The following is a 20,685-nucleotide window of genomic DNA, read 5'->3' on the forward strand; positions in this document are numbered from 1 at the left end:
ACCGTCAGATCTGGATCCCCCAGATCCAACGCCATCTGTTCATTTCACGCGGTTGACTTGCTCAACTGTTAGCACGTGATGAGCGACGGTTTTCTCTCTCCTCCGCTTGCCACGTGTCGACCGCTGAGTTGGATCGCTCTGTTTTCGCCAATTCCTCTTACCACTGAAGGATGCCCCCGATCAATACCGCTGGTTTCGGAGCAGGTCCCTCCTTTTAGCTTTTAGCCTTTTTCCCACGGTTCTCCCAACTCTCCATGCGACCAAGTGCTCGGGGCTTCTCCATTTCAAAGGTTTTCACCCAGTGATGCGCGATTAATTGTGCATCAAAAACTCCCTCCGTTTTCCGGTCTGGGCCTCCTAGGGGATAATTTCGCCTCCCGCGCAGTCTCCATGGGCCTCGGTCAACACAAGTTGATCGAGGTACTCGTCATTCCATGCTGGTTGCCAACTGCCACTAGTTTAGAGGTGTTTTTTATCATTGTTTTGAATTCTCTGATGTTTGTCCCGACCTAGTATAGCCATGGTTCTTTTGATTATTCTTCATGGATCCAATTCGGATCACGACCTTCCCACTGAAAAGCTTTTGGACAACCAAAAGTTGGTTTTTAAGCATCGACTAAGTAAGGGTACTGTTGTCTCACTTTTCCAATCTCAATACACTTTGCACTGCTTGGCTTTGAACCTTTGAGCCCAACTCTGAGGTACTCAACATCTCCCCTATGTGTTGTCCTCATCTTCCTGTCCAGCACTGTGTCTTCCTGCAATTCATTAAGATATTCAGGTAGCAGGTCATCAATAGAAGGCAACTGACTTTTCTTTTCAGGATCCTCAACCATTGAAGGTTCAAACAATCTCAAGCAGTCTGCATTCACGACTGAGTAGATGTGCATGTAAGCTGGTAGATCAAGGCGAAAAGCATTTTCACCAATCTTCTCAAGTATCTTGAAGGGTCCATACCTGATAGGCTTTAGCTTTTTACCTTCACCTTGCATCTTGTCCTTGCTGATATACAGCCAGACCTGGTCACCAACTTGAAAACTATGCTCCATCCGATGCTTGTCATGCCTGGCCTTGTGTTTGGCTTGGCTCTTTTCCAGCTGTTCCTATATTGCCTGGTGGATCTCTTGGATCTGTTCAATGAACCTAGTTGCCATGTCCACATCACTGTGTCCATCAACCATGGTATCTTTACCAAAAAATCCAAAGGAGACCTTCGTGTGAAACCAAAACAGGTCTCAAAAGGAGATCTCTGTGTAGAAGAATGTTTTGCTCTGTTGTAAGCATGCTGCACATAACACAAATGTTCATCCCAAAGCTTAGGATGTTTGCTACAATATCCTCTCAGTAACTGGATCACTGTCTTGTTAACTACTTCTGTCTTGCCAACAGTTTGTGGATGAAAAGTTGTGCTTTTCTTCAATTTGGTGTCCATCAGTTCCCACAGACTTGACCAAAACTTCCCCACAAATCGGGTGTCTCGATCAGATACAATAGAAGTGGGTAATCCAAAATGAATCCATACCTATTCAAAGAATAATTTTGCAGTCTGTTCAGCTATAATTTGTTTATTACAAGGTATCAAAATACACATTTTGTTGAACCTATCCACAACAACATATAGATAATCATGACCTTTCCTAGATTTAGGCAGTCCTCCAACAAAATCCATGGAAACACTTTCCCAAGGGTGAGAAGGAGTTGGCAATGGAGTGTACAAGCCGAGTTTTCTGTTACTAGGCTTGCTTTTAGCACACATAGCACACCCTCTTACATATCTAGAAATTGTCTCACTCATTTTCGGCCAATAACAAAACCTTTGTAGTTGTGCAACTGTTTTACTTACCCCAAAGTGACCTGATATCAGAGAAGTATGTGCTTCCCTAATTATCTTTATTCTCTTAGTTTGTGGAACGCAAAGTTTCCCACAATGATATAAGAGTCGGCCTTTTACATGATAATCCAATTCTTCTACTCTTTTGCCTTGACTCAAAGTTGTATATACATATTTAAAGTCTATATCTTGAGCATATTGTTCAATGTAGCTTTCATGTAGCACAAAATTATGCTTAAGTATGGTAGATGCATTTATAATGGGTTTAGATAACAAGTCTGCAACTTTGTTATGTATGCCCTTTTTATATCTGATGACTAAATGAAACTGTTGTAGAAAACCCATCCATCTATACTGTCTTGATTGCTGCAACTTAGTTTGGGAGTGTATATATTGAAGTGGTTGATGATCAGTATGTATTACTATCTCTTTTCCCATTAAGTAATGTTTCCACTTTTTCACACTCTGAACTAATGCATACAATTCTTTATCATATGTAGGATAGTTAACTACTGCTGGATTAAAAGTCTCATAATGATAACATGTGGGTTTACCGTGCTGTGTCAACACTACTCCCATGGCATAGTCACTGGAATCAGTTTGGATCTCAAAAGGTATTTGCAGATCAGGCAGTGCTAGTACAGGTGATGTACTAATCTTTTCTTTCAAGGTGTCGAAGACCTTCTTATGTTTACGTCCCCACTGAAACACCTTTTTCAATCCTGTTAAAGCATGTAAGGGAGATGCAATTGAGGAAAATTTAGAAATGAACTTCCTCCAATATTGTGCTGCTCCTAAGAAGCTTCTCACTTATGTAGCAGACTTGGGTCTAGGCCAGTTCACAATGACTGCCACTTTAGAGGGATCTATTTTCAATTCACCACCCCCTACTATATGACCCAAGTAGTTTAGAGATGTCTTGCCAAATTCACATTTTGAGAGTTTAACATAAAATTTTTCTCTTTTCAAAACATCTAGCGTCTTCTTAACATGCTTTAAATGTTCTTCCCATGTTTTACTAAAAATCAGAATGTCATCCAGGTACACAATAACAAAATCATCAAGAAAAGGTCTGAGTACGTCATTCATTAATCTCATGAAAGTAGCAGGAGCATAGGTCAAGCCAAAAGGCATGACCAGCCATTCATACAATCCCTGCTTTGTTTTGAAAGCGGTCTTCCATGCACCTTGCTCTGCAACCCTGACCTTATGGTATCCACTGTGCAAGTCTAGCTTGGTGAAATAAACAACTTCCTTCAATTGATCTAAAAGATCATCTATGCGAGGAAGGGGATAACGATTTTTTATTGTTATCTTATTCAGTGCTCGGTAATCAATGCACATTCTCCACGAGCCATCTTTCTTTCTCACCAAAATGATTGGTGACCCACATGGTGATGTGCAAGGCTTGATGAACCCTTTCTCGAGCAACTCCTACACCTCCTTCTTGATTTCAGCATTCTTTAAAGCAGACAACCTGTACATTCCAATGTTAGGCAATGGAACATCTTGTTGCAAAATAATATCATGTACTATTCCCTTTTTTGGTGGTAGACCTTTAGGTTCTTGAAATAAGACATCATACTCTGAAACAAACTTTTCTATATCAGCTTGCTGCTTAGTATTACAGCCCTCAAATACATTGGTTTTCTCAGGTTTCCTTTCCTTTACAACCATCAGTAAGAATTGTTTGCATGAATTTATCATTCTTTTCATCTGCCCTGAGTTTATGAGAGTATAATTATTCTTGAGCTTATGAGCTCTTACAAATTATTCAATTCCATCTTTAACAAGTAGATACTTGTTCTCAGCTCTATAGAAAATAACCTTTCTATCATACAAGTAAGGACTTCCTAAAACAATTCCACATATATCCAAAGGAATTATGTCTAACTCCACCTCATTTACAAATGCTGACCCAAAATAAAACTTGAGTTTGCACTGTCTAGTCAGTTGTAGTTGTGCATTATCATTCAACCATCCTAATGGGTATGGTTTCTTATGAGGTGTAGTTGCTAATCCCAATTTCTTTACAATTGCTTCAGAAATTAGATTCACTTGTGAGCCACTATCAAAAAAAGTATCAATCTTTTGATGCTTCAAAATAACTCGAATATGGAAAAGCTCATGCCTTTTCCTCTCATTTTTTTCATCAATAACAGATTGAGCAGAATTGCTAGTAGATGCTTCAGAATTCTTACCTTTTATACTTGTGGCTGCAATAGTTGTTTCATCTCCTGAGTCTAACCCCAAATCTTTTTGAATAGTTGCAACAGTCTTCTTCTTCTTGCCCTCGGACTTCTTAGGTCTCATCTCTGAATGCAAAATCCAACAATGCTCATCATCATGCCCATCCTTTTTACAGTGAGTGCATGAAGCTTTGCTTTTCTGTGCAGTGTTAACCTTCCTTGCTTTCCACTTTTTCTTTCTTTTCTCCTTGCTCTTGCTTGCAATGGGTTGGGATGGTCCCCCAACTTCTGGATTTCCATTCTTTCCTCTAGCTTCTAGATGAGTAGCTTGTATAGATACCTCATCTATACTAGTGGTATTGAACATGAGGATGGTATGCCTCATGTAGCTATGTAGACCACCAATGTACTTCAAAAGAATCTCTGGTGAGTCTAATGAGATCCCTAGATTCAATGCTCTCTTTCTAAATTCCTGAGTATACCCTTACACACTTTGCCCCTTCAACTGTTAATGAGTTTGCCAACTCATCATGGCTTGTTGCATGTAGGCCAATGGATAGAACTACTTTTTAATTGTAGAAAAAAATTCACTCCAGATAGAGATGGTCTTACCATGTCTTTTCATGTCAGCTTGAGCTCTGCCTTCCCACCAAACCAAGGCAGTGCCTCCTAGGCGTAGGCTTGCTAGCTGAAACTTGCTCTTGTCTGAGTCTATGTTTTGTACCCTACAATAAACATCAATTTGTCTAATCTGATTTTCCAACTTTTCAGCATTTAGCTCTCCATCATATATAGGCAAGTCAAATTAACATCTAGCTTGATCAAAGATGCTTTCTTATTATGCACAGGGCTATTAGGAGGTGTGAGAAAGCTTTCCTCTTTCCCTTTTCCTTTGGCGTGGTCATGGAAGTGAGACTCATCTTCTTATTTGTCTTGTTTAGAACCTAACGAATCCTCATCCTTATGCTTTCTAAAGTCCCTATACATTTCTTCTGCCATAGATTTTATAGCTAGGAAACTTTCTATGAATTGAGGGTTTGGCCCCATAGAACCTTCTTCTGACATTGTCTTCCGAGGATAGACTCTCCAAATTTTAGGTTCAGTTTCTACCAACTCTCCTCCTAATTTGAGCTTTGATCTAGTGAGCATTCAACAACTAAACCAACACAAGCTTGTCTAACCTTACAGCCTTAGCTCTAATACCACTTGATCTGATAATCACCCTATGAGTGACCTCAGTTAAAGATTTATTGAATAAAGGTATTATAGACTCATGTGTTGGTGTGTGTCTATGTTATTTAGGCAACGGATCGATCAAATTGAAAATACACAGACACTTGAAATGGAAAGACAGCAGAGAAATACAGTAAGCAAATACAAGAACACAAGAAATTAATAAGGAGTTCACCCTATCCTCCAGGACTACATATTCAGTCCAAATTTTAGTGGTGGCCTTATTTTATTGCGTCTTAAGCAAATAATTACAATGCAGGAGCTCAATATGAGTCTCCTGAAACAGATTTGCTTGGCAGGGTGGTTCTTGGATTCCCCAAGCCACTGGAGTGCACAAACTCTTTTTCCTACCAGCTCTTTGACCTCTCTGGTCTGACAGATCCTCTCAGGGATGGCTTGAATCTCTCAAGTTCTCTGGTGCTCGACGCTGCCTTTGGTCAGCTCAGCCCTCTGTCTTCTGTTTTGATTTTTACTTTGCTTCACTATCTTCTTTGCTTCTCTATCTTCTTTCTTAGGTTCTTCCTATTCGTGTGTCTTATGTTCTCTGTTCATGGCTTTAAGGCCATTCGAGCTCATGGTTGTTCGATTCCTCTTCCGCCTCTGTCGGATCGCCTGCTGCAGCTGCGCTTGGAGTTCCCTGTTCAGTGTCATCATCAGGCTCACAAGGATTAGCCACATGTCCTCCTATAAATTGCGCCAACCTTCTTCGTCGGTTCAATTCTTTAGTTACGTCGTGGAATGAGTCTTCCGCCATTGTGGCGGTCAAAGCGGACCTCAAATTCTTCTAAATCACGGCTTATTCCCTTGTTAAATTTGGTCTTTCCATCGAGCGCGATGTCAACTGTCAGATCTAGATCCCCTAGATCCAACGCCATCCGTTCATTTCGCACGGTTGACTTGCTCGATCGTTAGCGCGTGATGAGAGGCGGTTTTCTCTCTCCTCTGCTTTCCACGCGTCGACCGCTGAGTGGGATCGCTCTGTTTTCACCAATTCCGCTAACGACTCAAGGATGCCCCCAATCAATACTGCTAGTTTTGGAGCGGGTCTCACCTTTTAGCTTTTAGCCTTTTGCCCATGGTTCTCCAGGCTCTCCATGCGACCAAGTGCTTGAGGCTTCTCCATTTCAAGGGTTTTCGCCCAGCGATGCATGATTAATTGCACATCAAAAACTCCCTCTGTTTCCTGATCTGGGCCTCCCAGCGTATATTTCGCCTCCCGCGTAGTCTCCATGGACCTCGGTCAATGCGCTTTGACCAAGGTCCTTGTCGTTCCATGCTGGCTGCCAACTGCCACTGGTTTAGAGGTGTTTTTGGTCACTGTTCTGAATTCTCTGATGTCTGTCTTGACTTGGTACAACCATGGTTCTTTTGATTATTCTTCATGGATCCAATTTGGATCAAGGAGCATCATTTCAGACAGAGATATAAGATTTCTAAGTGCATTCTAGACTACATTGTGGGAGAATATGGACACGAAGTTGAAGAGATCTACAACATTCCATCCACAGACAGATGGGTAGATAAAAGTAGTCAATAGGACTTTGGTGCAGCTTCTAAGGGGTTACAACTAGAAGCATTCAAAGATCTGGGATGAAAATCTAGTATATATACAACATTCTTATAATAGAGCAGTCCACACTTCTACAGGAAAGTCCCTTTTTGAAACTTGTTTTGGATATTTTCCACCTTCACCTTTGGATATTGCATATGGGCAACAAGAAGGAGTGAAGAAAGACCTTACAGGAGATGCTTTGAGGGTTGAAAAATTTATAGAGAAGATCGGGATGATCCATCTATAGGTACATGAAACACTACAAAAGTCATAGGTATAGTATGAGGCCAAACATGATCAACACAGAACAGAGAAATTGTTCAAGGTGGGAGACAGAGTATGGCTACAGTTGAGCAAGGAGAGGCTATAGGGGTTAGGGTAAGAAAATCAAGGCTCTAAGTTATTGTCCCTTTGAGATACTAGAAAAGGTGAGTGATAATGCCTATTGACTCAATTTACCACCATATATGCGCATTTACTTAGTTGTAAATGTAGAGAATTTGAAACTCTATGAGCCTTCCATGCTAGATCAAGAAGAGGAACATGTCCTACCTTCTGTGGAGGATTTGGCACCAGGCGCTCAGGCAGAGTTGATAGAAGATACAGTTTTGTAGAAGAGGTCCATAACTACAAGACAAGGGCAGCAAGACCTTTGGTAGATTGGGTTGAAGGGACAACTTCCAGGCAAAGCTAAATGGTACACCAGAGAGAAGGTGGAGGAAAACTTTCCTCACCTCATTCAGTAAAATATTTTGGGACCAAAATCCTCCCAAAATGGGGAGGTGTGATCCGAATTGGATCATTATATTGTTTTTCATCCATCTCGATGCATTTGGAGTGGAAAAAGTGGAGGAATCAACTCATGGGACCGTTTTTACTAGCGGGACCCAGTTTCACAAAACAAGATTTGAAACCTTCCAGGAGCATTTTGAGGTATCAAATGACGTTTTTCTGGGGTAAAACTTTGTCACTTAAGAATAGAACCTTTTCATGCTATTCTACACATAGATATATTTCCAACGGTGCAAGATTTGTGTCAATTGGAGTCCGTATGTAAAAGTTATGCCACTCAGAAGTTGACCTTCCTGTTTCCACACCTATAGTTTGTGAGGATTCCGCGTCAGCCTCATTATTCATGGAAAATGGGCTAGCCATGTGTTTTTGATGTAAAATAATCCAGAAGATTCTATTTTTGTAACTCTAGTTAAGATTTTATGTAGTCAAACTTAACCACTAGTAGGCTATTGAGTTGTGTTATAACCGGGCCACTAAGAGGAAGAGGCATTCCATTCTTTCGAGAGCATTTTGTTACATTGTTGAGCAAAGATATCCAGGAGAGATAGGAGGTAGAGTACACAGAGAGGATATGTGAACTTTAGCAGCCCATGGGCCACATAAATTACTTCTTTGTATCTACAACCATATTTCCAGATAGAGAAAGAGAACGAAGCGACCTCTTCTTCCAGCTCGGATTTCTCCCGAAAGGGTTTCCTAGACATCATATCTTGTATATTATGTGTGTGTGATCTTATTTTGTCATTATATACTTTTATTCTGATTTATTTTTACATGCATGCACTAATTACAGTTAATTTTACAGATCTATAAATTAAATAAAATTGTAATAGTGTAGAATCTCAGATTTTTAATATAATATTATCAGATATGTTGTGAAGAACTGTCCAAAGGAATATCCACGGTAGTTTACATATCAAAAAATCATAAAAGAGAAAATGCATATAAAGAAGGGTGGAAAAATCAAGGCCGTGGAAACTCATTTACCACGATTACTCCCTCCTATACAATATATACCCAAATGTGAGCTTCCCTTTTACTAACTAGCCTTGTACCCCGGCATGTGGCCCAAGGCTGCCCCTTTTCATTCCCTACTCCATTCATCTCTTTATCACATGCCACCACATTTTAAAGGTTGTACCTTCGACATATTATCCCCTTTATAAGTAGAAACCATCTAATAGGATACTTATTTAACCCCATTTAAAGCTTGGAGACACTATCACATGCTAAAGCCCATTATGGAAGGGCATGTCATTATGAAGTACCCACCTGTTGTCCATAATTTATAAGATATTTTACTCGATTTCCTTGATGACTTGTTGTATTGGAAGGCTAGGGGATGCATTGGATCTTATGAAGGATTGTGGGTGGTCTCCATCTTGGGTTTGGTCTCCCTATACAAGGTCCTAACACTCCCGAGGGCTACATTTGCACATGAAGGGTGTGTGTTGAGATCCATGGGCCTCCACAACAGTAGAAAACACTCCATGGATCCCCAAATATGTTTAGATAGTTCTCAATATTCACCTATTGTATGAGGAAGATGCACCTCGTTCACCTTCACCCAGTCAACTCCATAGTTGTACCATGCACTTGGAAGATTACCTAATACTTGTATGCTAAAGTGGCATCACTTACACCATCATCTACAGATAGTCTATATGCATCTTTGACTTACTTTGAGACCCATTAGGTTGCGTGTGTGCCCTCACAACCATTGGGAGCACCACAGGTTTATTATGTGGAGAACAAGGGGCAAACCCCTTGTCCATTACTTTTGGAAGTCCAATTCATCATTTTGGAACTTATGGAATTCATCAAGCTTCTTAGAGAGCCCAACGACATGCATTATTGATTATTCAAATGCTTGAGAGGCTTGTTATTTTGTTTATGAGCTAGTTTGGTGGGTTTGTCACCAAAATTAGTTATTTGCACATTATTTTTATTTTATGGGCGAATGTAGGATCAAATAGGTAAATCGAAATCATTAGGAGAGTATAAACACAAATGATGAGAGTTCATTTCTCATCATCACTTGGTTTGGACTTGTAACTCTCTTAATATTTTCATTATTCCTTCTCGGTGGATGAAATATTTGGAGCATGGATGAATTTTGATGTATGGATTGTCTTTTCTTGCCCTGGAGCTTCATGATTGGTGTTAAGGGATAAATTCCCCTAGGGTCTTGGGTTGATACCCTAGCAGATCAGAGGTTGTCTATATAGAGAAACACACATTCCATACAGCCATAATGCTAATATAAGCAAACTATACGATAAGGGGCGTACCTGGGGGTCCTTCGTTTGAGAAGATCCTGCCAGGGTCCAAACCCTCTTGGAGTTCCTTTTGCTCCTTCAACCTGCAAAACAATCAATTCAAGAAAGTACAATAGTATATGGACTAAACATCATAAAGAAATCATCTTCATAATATATTGAAAGGTAGTTAGTTATGCAATTAAACAACCATTCATATATGAATCATAACATGGATATCATAAACATGAAGAAGATTTATATCAGGAACAAAGACAAGTGTTTCTTTTATTATAGACAAATAAAGTACAGAAAGGAATAATTTCACCTGATTTGTCCTTTCACAGGCTCCAAGCGGAACCGTCCTCCGAATTCGTCCAGTCTCAAGCCTTTAACAAACTCCTTCCATGACTTACTCCATGATATCTCAAGTAGTAGATAGACATCATCACACAAGGAAACAAGGGTTTCTTGTAAATGGGGGAAGTGCAGGAGGCACTAGGATCTTCAGACCTGGTCAGGGAAATTTTAGCATAGTAATCTTTTTCTCTCTTCTCTCCTACCTTAGGCCTTCCCATTGAAGCCTTTTTATACTTCTCCCAAAGTAGTTTTTTAGTTGGGAATTCGTTGGGAACAGTTGGGCCACGGGCACTAATAGGTAATCAGCGGTAAAACCCGCAATCTCCGCCCGAAATTAAGGAGTTTTATTTTTTTAAAGTGTTTTAAGACATATACGTGGGTTGGGTATACACAGACCCACGTACACACGCGTTTAGCTTAGGGCAATGTCGCGTATAGGGAATAAAACACTGTTTTTTAAATTTTGGACTAGGTCTGGAAGGAGGGGTTGCCCTAGGCCATGAGTGCAGCATCACAAACATCAAGAGTGAGGTTTGGAGCTATAACAGATGCCCCCTAATATATGAGGTTAGAAGGGGTACATGATGGCCGAAATGTATTAAGCAAGTTCACGGAAAGGAAATCTGCCAAAAACTGAGAAGGACTTCACCAGAGTTCAGCCTGCCAAGCCACAAAAGGAGATCAGAAAGAAACACTGTTTGAGGCGGGCATACCCATGCTCAGAGAAAGTAAAGCATGTCCGCATATCAAGTACAAGCGGATCCACTAAGTATACAAGTATACAGAACTGGAAAATACATAATGGATCATCTGATCACGATCGAACAAGTACATGTCTGAATATCACATATAAGAATGTTAATGATGTTGAAGAATGAACCGGATCACTGATATCAAAGACTGATCACAAAAGGTACCAAATGAACATGATGGAATAGGATGGTACTACACTGCAAACTCAGGTGCCAGCATATAGAATGTCGCCATGACTGACTGCAACATATAAGGTGGAATGGTATCAACTAGTAGCAATAGGAGCAACTGTCAAGTGAACCAATGAATGCTGATACAACCTGAGGTCTTCACTAACCGCTATGGTACATTTCTACACCATGGGAATAAATGATCTGAAGTTGACCATGTGAGAAATCATTTGATTATTGGTCATTGATGTATACCATTAAAAAACGCGAGACTACTCACCGATAATGATAATGAGCGTCAAGGTACCCAGTACAATATAACAAGTGTGAATGGATGAGCTGAAGTCGAACACCTGTAAGAATCTATCAATCAGGAGACAATGATGGCTTCCCACTATTGATAGCGAAGGATTTGCCACTAATGACTGCAAACCCCAAGGTACTGCCAAATGGACTCTAGATCTTTTCCCAAGAGCAATGAGTCGAAGTCGATAGGGAAAGATCCGCTAGAAGGAAGGCATTAAGGCATCCTTCATCAAACTAGCGCGAGTGTAACCCGTAGGCCAATAATGTGGAAGGAATCGGACGAAAAAGATGTAGTAACCCGACCGAAATACATTTCTGGCGTACACAAGATGTGACTAGCGCACGACAGAAACCCTCTGAACCAACCAATAATGAAAGTTGACATAGAGGCAAGGTATCCACCAATAGGGTTAAATGGAAACCAAGGTACTACATGAATCCCAATGTGTGATAATGTAAGCTGATGTCGAACACAATGGAAACCACTCAGTCAAAGACCCATGATACTGATTGATGCTGAGCACAAGGTGACCTATCAATAATGAAAATAGGGCCAGGGTGCAGCTCTAGGCCTGTCCTTAGAGCAAGATGTCGTCATCGATAAGGACAAGACCCGCTAGCAAGAAGTCAATGGAGACCTTCTTAAATCGGCATGAGTAAAGGACCAATATAGCTGATGTGATGATAGACATGATACTGGCAACTACGGATGGCCGACTGAAAAATGAGTCAAGAGACACCGCAGAGAGGCTGACTCAGGCTAACTTCCCTTGAACAAAAGCATAACTCAATGTGACTATGTGGCAGCATATGATGACTCTGTATAAGTTCGTCATGCAGGAGGCATCAACGAACCCTCCATATGATTGGAAGAGATAACCAATCGAGGGAGAACTGACTCAATAACAAAGTTAAGGCGTACCTAAGTCAAAATAAATACCACCCAAATGGAGGAGACTTTGTTTTTTAGTGCTTTGTTCAAGGGCGACTTGACTGACTCTAGCTGCCAACAATAAATGGAAATATTGTCCCGTTCCCGCTCTTTTTTGGAATATATATATATATATTTTTTTGTCTTTTTCTTTTAAGCTAGAAAAAGAATAAAAGAATGCTATTGTACAGTGGAAAGAACGACTGTCGGTGAAGAAGATGATCTAGTTCCTGGGATTGGAACATTCCTATGCTCAATGCAGGGAAGCGAAAATTGGTCAAAGACACTCAAAGGTGTGTTCCTTCCACGAGTCAAGGTGTGTCAAGTTGCAGAAGTTAAAGGTATGCAAGTTTGATTTTGCAGTCGCCAAGGTCAAAAGTTGGCTTAAACATGAGTCCAAGTGAAGTCGGCTCAAGGCCAAAAGGTGCAAATGGTCAAAATGCAATGCAGTAGTACAACTCAACACAAAGGAGCCTCTAGGGTATAAGGCCAGAATGAAGCGAAGAAGCAAAGAGGAATGAGTCTTCATCTCATAAGTCATGGCAGAACTGCAGAGGACTCCCGAGCCTACTCAAATCGAAGTAGCATGGGCAACAAATGTCAGTGAGGTGCTAACTACGGTGCCCATGTAAAGGATGGCTTCTACCATCATGTCATGATTTAAAGAATCGGTGAGTGAAAATGGTTTACGAACCATAACACGATGGGATCGACCCTATGGCAAATGTATCGACAAATGGAGGCTAGTATGCATAATGCAATGGAAAAATGGCTTCCCTAACCTATATGCCAGTAAGAAAATGATACCTGCCATGATGGGTCAGCAGTCATGGAACCGTCTCGAAACTGTCAAAAAAACGTCCAAAATGTCCTAAAAGTCAAACCATTCTCGACATTCCAAGCTCCCAAGTTAAAAGTTACATGAGACCAAACAAAATTAAGTTTTGAAAAAAATTTGCATTTTCAAAGCCTATAAAAGAGTTTAGGACTCACCATTTTCACCATTTGAGTTTGAGAGCAAAGAAGTGGAGCAAAAGGAGAAAACTTTTCCATACGCCAAATTCAACTGTGTGTAAATGGACCTGCGTATACACCGTGAACATTTCAAACAAAAAAACTAATGGTCTAAAATCATTTTTTCTTCAGGATGCCAGTCACTTGGCGAGAAAGAGAGCATACCTCAGTGGATGATGAGGTCATGAATGATCCTAATGCTTTGGATGCCTTATGGGGATGTGGTTTGCTAAAATTCTTCAAATTGCCAAATATGAAAGTAAACACACGTCTACTTGAGATGCCCATTGGTTACTGGAGTATCGAGGATGATGTATTTATGATTGACCAGATGCCACTCAGGATAGAAGTGGAAGATATTTATTTCATCACAGGCCTTTCCCAAAGGGGAGAGGTAGTACATTCCAGGGGCAGGACACGAGGTAGTCTCTCGATCGAGGACTACGTACATATATATTGCTCGAGACATCCAAAAAAGGTTGGAAGTCAGATTTCAATCACACATGTGGAGAGTTTATTGCTGAGGATAATCCTGTTCACCATAGCTAGAGTGAACAGATCAGCTTCTCTGCACCAGGAATCATGGCTAGCCATGAGCTTGGCAGTAGACTGTCTCACCACCGTATTTGACTGGTGTACTCCTCTTCTGGCTAGCCTGAAAAGCCAGCTCACTTCCATCAAGAGAGGGCAGACCAAAAACTTCGGATATGGGACTATTTTAGGTTCTTTCTTTTTTGAGAGGGTGCTTGCACTTCGTACTAGAGTATCGGTTTCAATCAGCACCCCACGAGATCCACGAATGGGCAGGTGGGCTGACCTAATGTAACGTCTAGGAGGTGGGGACGTCCCACAGACTGCATTTAACGATGACTTCTTTTCTTGGTGGGCTCAGCAGATCATTACCATAGATGACTACCCTTATTCTAGGTTGGATTTCCGAGGAGATCTCGATCTAGTATTATCACTGACCGCAGCATGGGGCGACATTGGTAAGTGTTTTTTGATTTTATGATTTTTTTGTGATTTTTCAAATATGATAATGAATTTTGAATTTTTTTTTTGATAGGATTCAAATGACTAATATGATGATCATGTTCCAGACATTGGGTTGGTACGACTAGATGAGTTCCCACGGCACAAACATCGCGGTTGAGGGGCCAAAGAGGTAGCTGTAGACATAGAGCGACTACTTCACACCATTCAGCGGCACTTGGTGAGACTAACTCATGGAGTACCAATGGTAGCCGTAGAGGATCTTCCAGTAGATATGTGGCGTCATGTGGTTGGCATGCCACAAGACTGGGTCCGCACTCTTAGGCATGTGGGCAATGCAGTAGTTGCCTACTTAGCTGCTCATCCTGAGCCGGGGCATTAGATGTACTAGACATGACTATGGGCATTTGAGTCCCAATTTTGTATATTATTTTTGGACAGACTTATGTACACTCGAGATGTTTTATGATATATATATATATATATATATATATATATATATATATATATATATATATATATATATATATATATATATATACAGTTCGACTTTTTGATGCTTGATTTTATTGTGATGAATGATTGATGTGCCAGTCTAATGCTTGATTAGCGATAGAATCAGCTAACCAATTATGAGGTCTTGGAATGTGAAAATAATTAATATAAGTAAATGATCTTTGCAACAACCTCACCCTTAAATACTGGCGATATAAACATGGATCCCTTACCTGATAAATGTTATTCAATTGTGACACTATCAATTATGAATCAAGATAAACTACCAACGAGTCGATCTCATGAGAAATTGCCTCCGATAGTAAATTAATGACGGCACTATACTCAGCCATATTATCTGAAGTGGGACCAATGCATACTCCCCTTGATACCATAAACTGACCAGTTGGATAGTAAAGTACCTAAGCTACGGAAACGAGGTTCCGGGTGTGCCAACTAGCACCATCGGCGAATCCAAAATAGACCAATTCATCCATCAACACCTCCCACAGTAGACCAAAAAGTGTTGATATCAAAAACTCTCGATGAGATATGTACAAATATACACAATGTACAGAGAATCCATTGCCTAGCTACTAAGCAAAATACTTCTTAAGGTAGAGCCCGTCAGGGGGCTCCACCCACTTGCTCCTAGGGATGTTTATCGAGCCAATTATTGAGCCAATCAATATACTTCCTTTGGCGAATGACTGTGTTGGAGCCAAAGGAGCCATACAAACATTGCTAGTCGGACTGGAGGACCTGGATTTGACTTCATGCAAAGGGGAATGAAAACATGACCGAAAATGTAAATCTTCCAAAGGTCGATCTACAGCCGTCATTGCTTCGAATATCGCTTCGTCAGATGGAAAAATAATATCCGAGCAATCCAACGCAAAAGTGGAATCAAGGGTCTGAGGATAAGCCACATCACCATCTATCTCTTTCTCAGAGGAAGGAGTAGAATGGTTGTCTGCAGAGTTGATGATAGACTCACATCTAAGCTCTACTGCAGATGTAAGAGATTTTATTCCACCCACCTTGCCATCATCTGATGTGGTCACAGATGAAGATAAGGTTCCAGGATCTAAAAAATAATGAGCTTGAACAAACTCTTTCTGTAAAGGGTCTCTGGAGGATGAAATTGTATCTATTCTAGTCGTAGGAGGGGGAAGATCAAACGTACCCATCAATGAAGAGTACATCCCGACTCCTAAATTCTTAGTAGGCGGACGGGGGTTATCCACTAAGGGAATAGTAGAGTTCGAAGTTGCTTGAGGATCAACTGGACAATAATCCAATTGATCAACCTTAATGATTTTCCCTTCATGAGGAAAGAAAATGACACGAAATAGAGTCAAAACAACGACGTCCATTTCGTATACCCAGTTCCTTCCTAAGAGGAGATTGTAGTCTAGGTTAGCATCGATGACTTCTACTTCGATATCAACGACCTTCCCTCCAACACATATAGGAAAGGCCGAGATAATCCTATATGGCCTATGAGAATGACCATCAAACGCTGTCAAGAGGGTGGGTGAAGGAACAACCGAAGTTGATCCAATAGCCTTCCAACATGACATAGACATGACACACGTGGAAGCTCCATCATCTATAACCGTACGAAAAATATTAGTTTTTCGGTAGGTAGACTTTATTTGGAAAGCCATATGATGAGGAAGTCTCTTTTTTACTTATGCATATCAAAAGTGAGAGCTAAAGAATTATTTGGATCCACTGCCCCCATTGCTGACAGTAAGGCACTTCTTTGAGGGGGGCACGACTGGAGCACCTCTAAAGTGGACATAGCACATGGACTCTGCACCAGATCCTCAACAATGGAGTAATTCTGGGCTGCCCTAATATTAGGGTTGATAGTCGCACATTTAGCAGAACCTTTCGGTACCCGTGGTATAGTCTCGATAGAGGGTCGCTCAATATGAAGTGGGTTGGTAGTTTCGGGAACTGTTTTATGCTTGGAAGTTTCGTCTTCACCATAATCACATGACTGTGTGGCCACATTAGCGTGAGAACCCATCATGAAAACATTTGATGATTTCTCCCCTTCCTGGTTGCCCCTTGCGAAGGTACCATGGTTTGAACTCGTGCCAGCAAGAAGTTGTTGCCCTTGGGGAAAAGGGTTTGTTAACATAGCTTGAGAGCTAGAAGTTCCTTGTTGCCCTAACAAGCGTTGAGCGTCTTGAATCTTGGGGCAGAGATGAGTTAAATGGTCTCCATTGCATAACTTGCATGGAAACTTAACTTTCTTTTTAGACTCATTTCTACCACCACCAGCATTATTGCCAGATTTATTTGCGTCAGCCTTCCCATCCTGACTCTTTTTCTTACCTCGTCCTTTCTTTTTCCCATTGGAATTTTGATTTCCTTTGGGGTTATCAGATTGGACGGCATTAATCGAAGAGGGTTGGGAAGACGAAGGGTTAGATGATGTGACTTGGTTGTTAGGAGCAGTTTGCAAAGACAACTGTTGCAATTGGCTCAACAAGTTCACCGCATTTGTGTCTACTGATCCAATGATACCATCCGCATGGGGACCTGGCTTCGACTTGGCTATATCAACCTTAGACCCAGGAGCATCTGGCAAGATTTTTTGTAGGATCCCAGACTGAGAGTAAATCAATTCTAATTGCTGGGCCCTAAAAATAGCTTGCTCCTCAAAATAGACTTCAGACATAGAGACATCCTTAGAGATTTCAGGTTGTAAAGATTTCAAAAACCATTAAAGAAGGTATTTCGGAGGGATTTCGACTTTAATGAGTCTCTTTCTCCATCTCCATTCCTGAATATGGTCAGAAATGTGAGTTGTCGTGTCCCGACGAAAAGTGGCCAGAAGTTTAGTTCCGGCATCATAACAGATAGGCAACTAGAAATGATTTAAGAAAATATTAACTAATTCAGCGAAAGATGTAAAGTTGCCCCCTGAAAACTCTATATACCACTTGGTTGCATTACCAGTCAAGGTGCGTTGAAAAAGTCTCAACCTAATCGAGTCATCAATAAGAGAGTTTGATGAGCACCACAAATGGAATGTGGTTACATGGTCGCCTGGGTCTTCACCGCCCTTCCCTTCGAATTTTGGAATGTTCGAAGGGAGTTTGGTTGGGATCGGAGGCCAGGCCGGGTTGTATTTGATTGGATCATTTGTTAATTTTGTGAGATCTGGCAAGTTCAAAGTTGCCAGAAAAGGAAGTCTAGGAGGACCTTGGGGATTCCACCCAGACTGGGCAGAGCTCCCAAAGTTCTGAAAATATGGGCCTGGATTTTGGAAGGCACTAGGCTGCCCGAAGTATCCAGCAGAACCAGCTAAACCAAAATGCAAGCCTTGTGATCCAGCAAAACTCGGAGTTTGACCAACTCCGATCGTAAAATCTCCATAACTCGCGAAGCTTCCTCCTAAAGGATTATAAGGAGTCGATAACCCCTGATAAGGATTCGAAGCAGAAGCTAAGGGAGGAATACTTCGAAACGAACTAATTGTGGAGTACGGCCCATTCCCTTGTTGGACGAAAAATGGATTCCCAGTTCCCGTGCCACTAACCGCAGGGTTAGTCCAACCTTGGAAAGGATTGCTACTTTGTCCTATAGAAGAAAAAGGCATAGATCCTACTGTTGGGTTGGAATGTGGTATATGATCACTTCCGAAAGGAAAACCCTAGAATGAAGTCGATCCACCCATCATGGATGTGGAGGCACTAAACAGAATTGATGGAATACCTTGTGAATGGGTGCCAAACGGAAAAAATCCAGAACTAAAAGAATTGGTTTGGGAATTTCCACTCGTAGAAGGAATGGAGGTAGACCCAACTAAGGATGTGCTAGAAAAAGATCCAAATAGAGAAGCAGAGGGGATGGAGTCTACATAGTTGTAGCACTTGTAGTAGAAGCCATGCTTCCAGTAGTGGTCATCGATGGTAAGTGCGTAATGTGACCTGGACTTGACGGTCTATGCGTCAGAGTCCCAACGTATCGCAATACTTCTGGATAACTAGAAGGTAGGGGAGAAATCAGAGATGCTAATGACTCTGGGAGTTCTTCTACCTTTATGTTATCTTCCGTTTGAAAGAGAACTCGAGAAAGAACTGGAGTGTTCCTCTCTTGTTCTGTGGAAGTATTAGGCCTATTCTGAACACTAATGCCCCTGAGAGGAGGATCAATCCCTGATGCGTCAGCTGCCATGGGATGAAACCCATCAGCAGTATTACCTCTGCGCCTTCTAGGAGAAGGCTCTAAACTTGGTGGTGAAATACCACGAAGTCTTCGAGACCATCTAGGTGATCAGTCAACCACTTTTAATTTTTTATTAAGATCTAGCTAAAGACTCAAAAAATTGAAAGCTGGGCCAACTAGGAGCAAAGAGCACACACTAAAAAGTCCCTAAAAGATATCAGCCAGTCAAACAAATTTCGAGTATTTCCACTCCGGGTGATGAGGACTAGACACCAAAATATAAGAAATTGAAGTAAGGGGCCTTCCAAAGATGGTCTGGGATAATGACAGCCCAGTCCTATCAACGAAGGTAACAAAGGAAGTTACGCTGACCTCCTAACAACAGCCTGCGCCGGTGCAAGCCCCCAAGCTTCACAAGGGTGCCCTCCAGTAGTACTGTTGAGAGTGATACAATGTCGACCTCAGGTGCCATGGGATTCCCCTCCGCAGCCACCTGTGTAGATCCCTAGGAGTAGCAACTAAGGTTACCAACTCGTGTTAGAAGCCAAGCGGAATAGTCTTGAGGTAAGATCTGACAAGTAGGAGAGGGGGTATCTCTCTTCCCTGTCTTCAAAAACCCTCGTGCTTAACTCCCAGATTCGGAGCTTTCCTGGTCTCGCTAACACTATTGGACTTTCACTCATTATTCAGACTCCTATGTTTGACAGTTTAAATGGCCTTGGAGAGTTATCTCTCCACTCGCCTAATCCAAGGCCCTAAAATATCCTAAAACTTGTTAGTGTGTCTAACTTGACAATTATAAAAAGTTCTAGTATATTTTAATTAGCGCTTGTCTTTAAATGGGTTGTTCTTTAAGTCAAGGGATAAGCAAAAGTGAAACTAGTGGTGTTTTGACGCAAAAGAAATTAATAAAAACCAAACTATATGCAAATGCACTTGTTTTCGTTTTTCGATGAAAGAAATTTCTACTAGGTTCAGAGGAACTTCAAAGAAAGCAACAAATTTTTCTTTTCTTTTCTTTTACTCACGCTTCACACTCAAAAATTAACAAAACTATGGATGCCTAAAAAGATGCACAAATTTATCCTAATGCAACAAGTACATGCTGATGCAAAACTCAAAACTACTCTAAATCAAGAAATGAAAGTAACTTGTTTATCAATATGATTTGCCACTTAAAATGTTTAGATGGAATATGAGTTGCTAATGCTCATTTTCGTCTCTACACTAAAAGCAAGTTTCAAGACAAACAAAAATGCACTTTCATTCATAAAAAGGAAACTAAATCAAAACCAAGTTCAAGAAAGCAAGACCAAGTTTCAAGAAGTTTTCTTCAAAAGCAAAACAAAAATGACTTTTCAAAAGTGCTCTAAACAAGACTGAAACTTTATGATCGAAGAATAGGCAATGAAACACTTTGCGAGTTTGCAACACAAAATAAGTGAGAACTCAACAAAAATGTGTTTCAAAATGCTCTTAACAATCAAAAAGCAACAACAAGAGCTTGGCAATAAAGACCAAAAGATTGAAAAGACAACTTTCAAGAAAGTGTGAACCAACAACTTTCGGAAAGCAAGAAAAGCAGATGGTCATAAAGATACAGTTTTGACATGCAAA

This window comes from Pinus tabuliformis, chromosome 5_2 (genome assembly GCF_031772625.1).
Source record: "Pinus tabuliformis cultivar Carrire ecotype Pingquan chromosome 5_2, CPIR1, whole genome shotgun sequence".
Classification (NCBI taxonomy): domain Eukaryota; kingdom Viridiplantae; phylum Streptophyta; class Pinopsida; order Pinales; family Pinaceae; genus Pinus; species Pinus tabuliformis.